The following is a 9,401-nucleotide window of genomic DNA, read 5'->3' as shown; positions in this document are numbered from 1 at the left end:
AGACAGGAGAAAATTATAAAGGTTAGGGCAGAAATTAATGCAATTGAGACAAAGAAAACGAGACAAAGAATTAATGAATCAAAAAGCTGGTTCTTTGAAAGATTAAAGAAAATTGATAAACCCCTAGCCAACCTCAGAAAAAGAGGAAAGAAAAAGCTCAAATTCAAGCAATAAAGAATGAAAGGATGAAATTACTACAGATCCTGTGAGCATCCAGAAGATCAGCAGTAGCTACTTTGAAAATTTTTACGCTCACAGAGTGGAAAGCACAGAAGAAGTGGACAGATTCCTAGATAGATGCAAAGTACCAAAACTAAATCAAGAAGATATTAAAACTCTGAATATCAGCCAATGAAATTGAAATGTAAAAAAACTTAACAACAAAGAAAAGCGCAGGTCCTGATGGATTCACAGCTGAATTCTACAATAAACTTAGGAAAGATTTAATCCCAGTACACCTCAGATTCTTCAATGACATTGAAAAGGAAGCAATCCTCTCTAATTCATTTCTGGTGGCAAGTATTATACTGATACCAAAACCGGAGAAAGACCCAACAAAAAAAGAACTACAGGTCAAGCTCCCTCATGGACACAGATGCAAAAGTCCTCAATAAAATGCTATCAAATAGAATGCAGCAAATCATCAGGAGGGCTATACACTATGACCAAGTAGGATTCATCCCAGGGATACAAAGATGGTTCAACATATGCAAATCTATAAATGTAACACACCATATCAACAGAGCCAAAAACAAATCCACATGATCACCTCAATAAACGCAAAAAAAGCTTTTGACAAAGTCCAACACTCATTCATGATAAAAACCCTACAGAAAACTGGAATAGATGGACAATACCTCAGTATGATAAAAGCCATCTATGACAAACCAACTGCCAATGTAATTCTAAATGGAGAAAAGTTGAAAGCTTTTACTATAAATCAGGTACAAGATAAGGATGTCTACTATCACTCTTATTCAAGATAGTTCTGGCAACATTAGCCAGAGCCATTACATAGGAGAGAGAAATAAAAGGAATAAGAATTGGAAAAGGATGAAGCTAAACTATCATTTACAGATGACATGATACTTTACATGGAAGATCTAAAAAGCTCCATCAAGAAACTCCTAGAGGGGCCAGAGATAGCTCAAAAGCATAAGCACCTACCTGGAAAGCACAAGGACCCAAGTTCTGTCCCTGGCCCTACATGCCGTGCGATCGTGGCTCTGGATGCAGGTGCCCACTGTGCAGCCTGGCATCTGGGCATGGTGGCACACAGCTGTACTCCCAGCATTCGTGAGGTTGAGCCAGGAGGATTTCTGCAAGATTAAAACCAGCCTGGGCCAGCCCAAACTGTATAGTGAGACCCTGTCTCAAAAAGAAAGAAGGAAAGAAAGAAAGAAAAAAAAAAGAAAGAAAGAAAAAATCCTAGAATTAATAAACAAATTCAGTAACATAGCAGGATGCAAAGTCAGCATCCAAAAATCAATAGCATTCCTCTACACAGGTAACAAACTCACTGAGAGAGAAGTGAGGGAAACAATACCCTTCACAATAGCATCCAAAAAAAAAAAAAAAAAAAAAGAGAGAGAGAGAGAGAGAGAGAGAAAAGGAAGAAAAAAGAAATACTTAGGAATTCAATAATCTAACAAAGGAAGTTAAAAAAACTATACAACAAAACATTATACTACTCTGAAAGAGGATCTTCGAAAATGTCAAGATATTCCCTGCTCCTGGATAGAAGGAATCAACATCGTAAAAATGGCCATATTTCCAAAATTGTTATACAGGTTTAATACAATCCCTATCAAAATACCATCAACATAACTCACAGATCTAGAGAAAACATTCCTAAAATTCATTTGGAACCAGAAAAGACCTAAAATGGCAAAGGTAATCTTGGCCAAAAAAAGCAAGGTTGGAGGCATTACAATCCCTGACTTGAAATTATAATATAAAGCTACAGCAATAAAATCAGCATGGTGCGGGCAAAAAAAAAACAGACTTGAGGATCAGTGGAACAAATAAGAAGATGCAGACACAACTATAAATGCACGCAACTATCTTATCTTTGAAAAGGGGGTCAAACATGTTCACTGGAAGAAAGATAGCGTGCTATGTTACTGAATTTGCTTATTAATTCTAGGACTTTCTTTCTTTCTTTTTTTTTAAATTTTATTTATTTATTTATTTATTTATGAGAGAGAGAGAGAGAGAGAGTGGTGTGTGTGTGTGGCCAGCTCAGCCCACCAGGGGGCGGGGCTGGCTGGCATGTGGTGCTGGGGGATTGAACCGCGGTCCCTGATGCTTTGCTAAGCTTGTTCTAAGTAGGTGCCTTAGACCACTGAGCCATCTCTCCAGCCCCGCTTTCTTTTTTTCTTTCGTTTTAATTTTTTTTTCCAGAACCGGGGATTGAACTCAGGCCCTTGCGCGTGCCAGGAAAGTGCTTATTCCACACTGTGCAGTTTGGGCTGGCCGCAGGCTGGTTTTAATCTTGCAGGAATCCTCTGGCTCAACTTCACCAATGCTGGGAGTACAGTTGTGTGCCACCATGCCCAGTGCCCAGTGCCCAGTGCCCATTAACAAATGGTACTGGAAAAACTGGCTTTCTACATGCCAAAAACTAAGACTAGATCTAAGTCTATCACCATGCACTAAAGTCAAAACAGATTAAAGATCTAAATATTAAAACAGAAACACTAAATATACTAAAAGAGACAGTAAGTGGAAATCTTGAAGACATAGGGGTAGGCAGAGAGATCATGAACAAAAAACCAAACTGCACCAGGAAATACTTCAAAGAACCAACAACTGGGATCTCATTTTATTGAAAAGTTTCTGCACAACAAGAAATGACCAACAGAGTGAAAAGACAACCCATAAATTAGGAGAAAATCTTAACCACCAGTCACTCAAACAAAGGATTTCTATCTAGAATACATAAAGAACTAAAAGGGCTGGCCAGATAGCTCAGTGGATTAAAGTGCCTGTTTAGACAGAAGCAGGGGCCGGGGTTTAGTCCCTCGTGTGCTGTGCCAACCCCGCCCCGGGGGCACACTGAGACAAGCTTGAGACTGGGCATGGTGGTGTGCACCTGTAAGCCCAGCACTTGGGAGCCTGAAAACAGGAGAGTCACTACGTGTCCGATCTACGTAATGAGACCCTGTAGACCCAGTAGACCTCATACTAAATACATTAAAATAAAAAATAAAAGAACTAAAAAAAAAAAATCAGTCCCCCAAAATTCAAAGACCCAGTCCAAAAATAGGCATCTGAAATGAATATGCACTTTTCAGAGGAAGAAATACAAAAGACAAATAAAAATATGAAAAAAATGTTCCACAGCACTGGTCATTTGAGAAACAGAAATTAAAGCAACACTGAGATTTCATCTCACTTGGTAACGAATGGCTATCATTAAAAAAAATCAACTAATAATAAATGTTGGAGAGGCGGTGGGGAAAAAGGGACCCTGCTCCACTGTTGGTGGAGGTGCAGACCGCTATGGAAATCAGTGTGGAGACTCCTCAAAAAGCTAGGATTGGAGTGCCATTCAACCCGGCTATTCCCTTCTGGGTATTTTTCCAAAAGAACTAAAAACATCATATACCGATATGCATGCCCATGTTTATAGCAGCACAATTTGTTGAAGCTAAATTTTGCAAACAACCCCAATGCCCATTGCCTGAGGAATGGGTAAAAAAGATGTGGTATTTTTATACAGAGGAGTGTTACTCAGCTATAAAGAAAGATAAACTTGAGGCCTTTATAGGTAAGTGGATGCGACTAGAGGCTGTACTAGTAAGTGAAATAAGTCAGACCCACGTATGAAAACTCAGTATTGTCTCCCTCGTGTAAGAGCCTAAAAGAATAAAATCTGAAAGAAACAATAGATATAGTAAAATGGAGAGAACATAAGGAATAAATAATGGAGAAGAGGGAAAGGAAAAAAGGGGAACAAGGGGAAAATCATGCCAGTATATATATAGGATAGCTAAGAAGATTATACTAATTTCTATCAGTTTTTTGAAAGTAGCAGTTAATGTTCAAAATTTTTATTTTGACTAACTCTATATGCTAACGTCTATAATCTGAGTAACTACACTGAGGACAGCAAGGTGCGATACAACAGCCACAGGTGAGTACCTTTCATCTTCTTCTTTTTTCTTTTTTCTTTTTTTTTTTTTTTTTTTGGTGGCAGAACCAGGGATTGAACTCAGGCCCTTTCACTTGCCAGGGAAGTGCTTGTTCCACTGAGCCATCTCTCCCCCCGCCTCTTCATCTTCTTTTAAATGTGTATCATCTCCAATGTTTTATCCATTATTTTCTTTCTTTTCATTTATGTATTTGGTACAGGGTCTCACTACGCAGCTCGGACTCATAGTGATCCTGTTTTCAGCCTCCCCAGCACTGGGATTACAGGCGTGCACCACCACGCCTGCACTCAGTCACGACTCAGCACACCCCAGGGGCACGGCCAGCGCAGCATGCAGGACCGGGAATCGAACCCTGGTCCCTGAGCTTGCCAAATCAGGTGCTTAGTCCACTGAGCTATCTCGCAGGCCCTTTATCTATTATTATTATTATTATTATTATTATTATTATAGTTTCCTTAAAATAAATTAAAAAGTGAAAATCACAAGGAAAACACAGTTTATTGAAAGGAAGAGTTAACGTTTAATTGTTGAACCAATGTTGTACAATGTATCCTGTAATCTGAGGAACAAATTTGATGATAATAATATGTAATACAACAACTGTTAATTTTCTATTCTTGTTTTGAAATTCTGTACTATTTGTATTGTTTTATATTTCTTTGTTTCTTTGTTATTTTAGTTTTCCTCTTTAAAATACATTTTTTTTTAAAAAGATAAGAGTTGAATCACAGGTATCTGAGAAACAGTATTTTCCTGTTCACTTCAAACTGCCAATAGTAAGACATTTAAGAAATCAATACAGGGCCACTGTGTTCTCCCATGTGGCGGCCACCCCAGGCTCTAGGGTTTACTGCTTTTCCTACTCCTACTTGGCCCAAACTCACTCTGAGAAGAGTCTGTTTCTTTTCCTACCTTTCATAAAACTTCATTACCGTTAAAAAAAAAAAAAAAAGGCCAGGCTTTGGCGCACACTTGCGAGCCCGCAGGAGGAGGGCAATCGCGTGAGCTTGAGGCCAACCTGAACTGTACAGGTTTTTTGTGGTTTTTTTGTACCGGAGACTGAACTCAGGACCTTGCACTTGCCAGGCAGGCGCTGAAGCCGCTGAGCTGTCTCCCTGATCCTGAGCTACACAGCAAGACCTTGCCTCAAAAGAAAAAAAAAAATCCAAGATAACATACAAAAATAAACAGAATGTAACATACTTGGGGCTGGTGAGATGGCTCAGTGGTCTAAAGCACCTACTTAGAACAAGCTAAGCAAAAACGCAACGACCGCGGTTCAATCCCCAGCACCACACTCGCCCCCTGGTGGGCTGAGCTGGCCACACACACACACTAAATAAATAAATAAATGAATAAATTTAAAAAAAAAGAATGTAACATACTTGCAAATAATATCGCTCTTTTCCTAAACAGTCACGCAGCAGCAGGAGTAACTCCTAATGAGAACGCGAGGTAGTGAGTAGCCAAACAAAGGAAACGAGCCCATTACACTCAACCAGCTTCACTAAAATTTTAACTTTCCACACTCCAGGTACTACGCCAAGGGAAAAACAATTTCCAAATTTTGTCTTTTGCTGTACAATTTTATACTCTGACAATGAACAGTTTATAAGCAGTCTTAAACACTGATAATCTCTGGGGTCAGCTGGCAGTAAACGGCCAGACTAGGGTGCTGTCACTGTGCAATGCGCTCACCATTGCTACCATCAAATAACGAATAAGCACTTAAAGCTTTTGCCAGTCTCCATTTCCAATACAATAAACATCACTCTTACAAGCAGAATGAAACTGTCTGGGGAACACTAAAGAGGGTAGGAGCTTTACAAAATATCACCTTTTGCAACAAAACTACTCTTTTCCTTGAGAAATAAAATACACACTAGGTTTTATTTCTGGGTTTTTTGTTTGTTTTGGTTGTACCAGGGATTGAACTCATGACCTTGCGCTTGCCAGGCAAGCACTTATTCTACTGAGCTATCTCCCCAGCCCCTAGGTTACATTTCTTGCAAACTCTTTCTACTAAGCTACATAAGATCCTTAAATTTTGGGAGTTTTTGTTTTGAGACTAGGCATCACTATATAGTTTAAACTGGCTGTTGTGGTTTATGTCCAGATGTCCCGCCAAAGCCTCTTGTAACTTATGGGGCAGATAGGGCTGGAGGAGCAACGAGTAGCTTAAGGGGCGGCGCCCGAGGACCAGGGCAGGTCTGAGAGGCTTGAACTGTGCTTTCTCAGAGATGTGGAGAGGGTCGTCCTGGACACGGCAGCACCCCACCCTCTCCTCCAGTGTCTTGAAACCTCCAGTAACTGTGAGCCAAATAAACCTTTCCTTCCCTCATTTTGAGTGTCTGGTATTTGTCCCAGCAACGAGAAGAGTAACTAATACACTGGCCTTGAACTCACTCTGTGGCTGGGGAGATAGCTTGGCAGTCTAAGAGCCTACCTGGCCAGCACAAGGACCCAAGTTAAATCCCCGTACCACACGCTATGCCAGCCCTGGAACCCCAGGTGGGCACATAGTGCCAGCCCTGAAACAGGGCATGGTGGTGCATGTCTGTAATCCCAGTGCTGTGGAGCCTGAGACATGAGGATCACTACAAGTCCAAACAGCGCAGCAAGACCTTGTACCAAACACATAAATTAAAAGGATTTAAACAAACACTGAGATACTCAACTTAGAAATAAAGAGTTTATTGTAGCTCTTAGTTTTGGATGTTCCAGGAATCTTCATTTGGTTCCATTGCTTTTGGGCCAGTGGTATACAGCAAGCCTTTAATCTTTTTGCTGTATTTTGAAACAGGGTCTTGCTACGTAGCCCAGGCTGGAGTTAAATTCACAGACCCTCCCACTCAGCCTCCCAAGTGCTGGAATTACAGGTGCGTGTGCCACCATTCCTGGCTCGAAGCGTTTGCAACCTAATTTAGGAAAATGGTAGCAAACTCAACCCTGTTTATTTTTTGTTTCAGAGTCAGTCAGTCCCAAATGCTACCCGTGTTTCCTCTAAAGTGTTTCCAAAGTACTACATCTTTCTTCTCCGTACACAGTGCACATCTGTTTTAATCTTGTCTGCTGCTACAACAGAATTCTAGACTGTAATTTTAAATAACAGAAAGTGGGACCAGGATATAGCTCAGCGTTAGTGCTTGCCTCGCAAGCACCAGGTCCTGAGTTCGTCTCAATGCCCCCCACCCCCGCAAAAACCCCAATAGACGCAATTTGACTCACAGTCCTGGAGAATTAGAAGCCCAGTAAGCTACAGTTTTTATGGTTTAGATCTAAAATGTTCCCCAAACTCATGTGTAACTAAGACAACCCCGTATAAGCAAAAGCCTCCTGCCTGGGTTGGTTTAAAGGCGCACTGAACAGCCAGCTAAACAGCTACTCAAGTAAATACTAAGGCTAGAGGAAGTGGTGTCTCCCTAACGCACTTAAGTCTTGCTCTGGAATTATTGCTCCTTGCTTTGCAAAACCCACCTGTACTGAACTTTTTGTGTTGGGGGGTGTGGCTCAGCCCACCCTGGGGGTGGGGCTGGCGCATGTGGTGCTAGGGATGGACCCGTGGTCCCTGAGCACTCGCCTAATCTTGCCTAAGCAGGCGCTTTAGACCCCTGAGCTATCTCACCAGCCCTTTTGTTTTGAGACAGGGTCTCTGTAGCTCAGGCTGGCCTCGAACTTGGGATCCTCCTGCTCAGTGTCCCAAGTGTTGGATTTACAGGCATGTGCCAGCACACCTGGACTGTACCACACTTTCTTTAAACAACGTTCTCACATATTTTTTTTTTTTTTTTTGGCAGAACCAGGGATTGAACTCAGGCCCTTGCACTTGTCAGGGAAGCGCTTAAATCACTGGGCCATCTCGCCGGCTCCTCACATCTTAAATTTACAACAGCCACCTATAACACCTAGCAAATTACAACGGGGCTTTGAATGGCTTCAGGAAGCACCTACAAAGAAAGCCTTTCGTGCACACTTACTGCACTGAAATTGCAGGCCCACTCACTGTTGCTGCATGCTTGTCACCAGGTCTGGGCAGCGATGAAAACGACCCTGTCCCTAAGGAGCAGGTAACGAGCTGTGACCAGTGAAACAGAAAGCGCACCTGAGCTCAAAGGTAGCTGCAGGAGGAATGAAAAGGACACCTGCGAAACCTGGAAGGATGCGGCCAAGGTCCCTGCCTAGCACGGTAATAGGGCACACGGAGTGTGAACACCCTGGAGCTGACCCGAATGCTGACAGGCACTCCTGATGCCCTCACGTGCATCCAGGGCCAGCGAGCAAGCAAGGGTGTCAGGCGCACGGCCACTTCTTGAACGCAGCGTGTGAAGGAGTCACAGATGTTCCTTCCTGCAGAACGGTTAACCTTTTCGTTTTCTGTGGCCATCCAAAAGAGACTACCAAAAGCTCTGAACAGTTATTTGTAGGGTACTGGTGCTCGAACTCAGGACCACACGCTTGCCAAGCAGGAGCTGCACCACTGAGCTAAATCCCCAGCCCTCATCATTTTTAAAAATTAATTTGTAAAGTGTAAATATGTCCACAGTTTAAAAAAAAAAAGATGCCCCAGGCCATTACCCATATTCCTCCATCTTTGAAAATTGAGCCCTCAATCACCCAAGTTTTTTTTTTTTTTTTTTTTTTTTTAATGTATTTACTGCAGGGTCTCATTACGGAACCCGACTCAGTGATTCTTCCGTTTTCAGCCTCCCAAGAGCTGGGATTACAGGCGCCCCCACCCAGTCTCAACCGCCGGCTGGGCGGGGCCGGGGGCGGGGCCAGCACGGCACAGCCGGGATCGAACCGGCCGCTGCGTCTGCCTAAGCAAACGCTCTAGTCCGCTGAGCTATCTGGCCACCCCAACCCAAGGCTTGCAACGCGTCACAAGATTTATCCAGTGGCTAAAACCCGAAAAAATAAGACTCGGGATGGCATCCTCCACCCGCAGAAAGCAAGGCCCCACCCCTTCCGCCGCGGACGGCCCCGCGCCGCCGGTCGAGACACTTCCGCCCGGCCGAGGCACTTCCGCCCGCGCCGGGACACTTCCGCCCGGCCGAGGCACTTCCGCCCGCGCCGGGAGGCCGCAGGGCTGCTCGGCCTGCCCTCCGCCTCCGCCGGCCCGGGATGGCGGACCTCCACCGCCAGCTGCAGGACTACCTGGCGCAGGGCAGAGCGGGCAAGCCGGCAGACGCGGAGCCGCTGCTGGCGGAGGCGGAGGCGCCTGCGGGAAGGAGCGGGCCGGCGGCG

This window comes from Octodon degus, unplaced genomic scaffold (assembly GCF_000260255.1).
Source record: "Octodon degus isolate 3935 unplaced genomic scaffold, OctDeg1.0 scaffold00014, whole genome shotgun sequence".
Lineage (NCBI taxonomy): Eukaryota > Metazoa > Chordata > Mammalia > Rodentia > Octodontidae > Octodon > Octodon degus.
The sequence above is the reverse complement of the archived record's forward strand: the minus strand, read 5'-3'. Positions refer to the sequence as shown.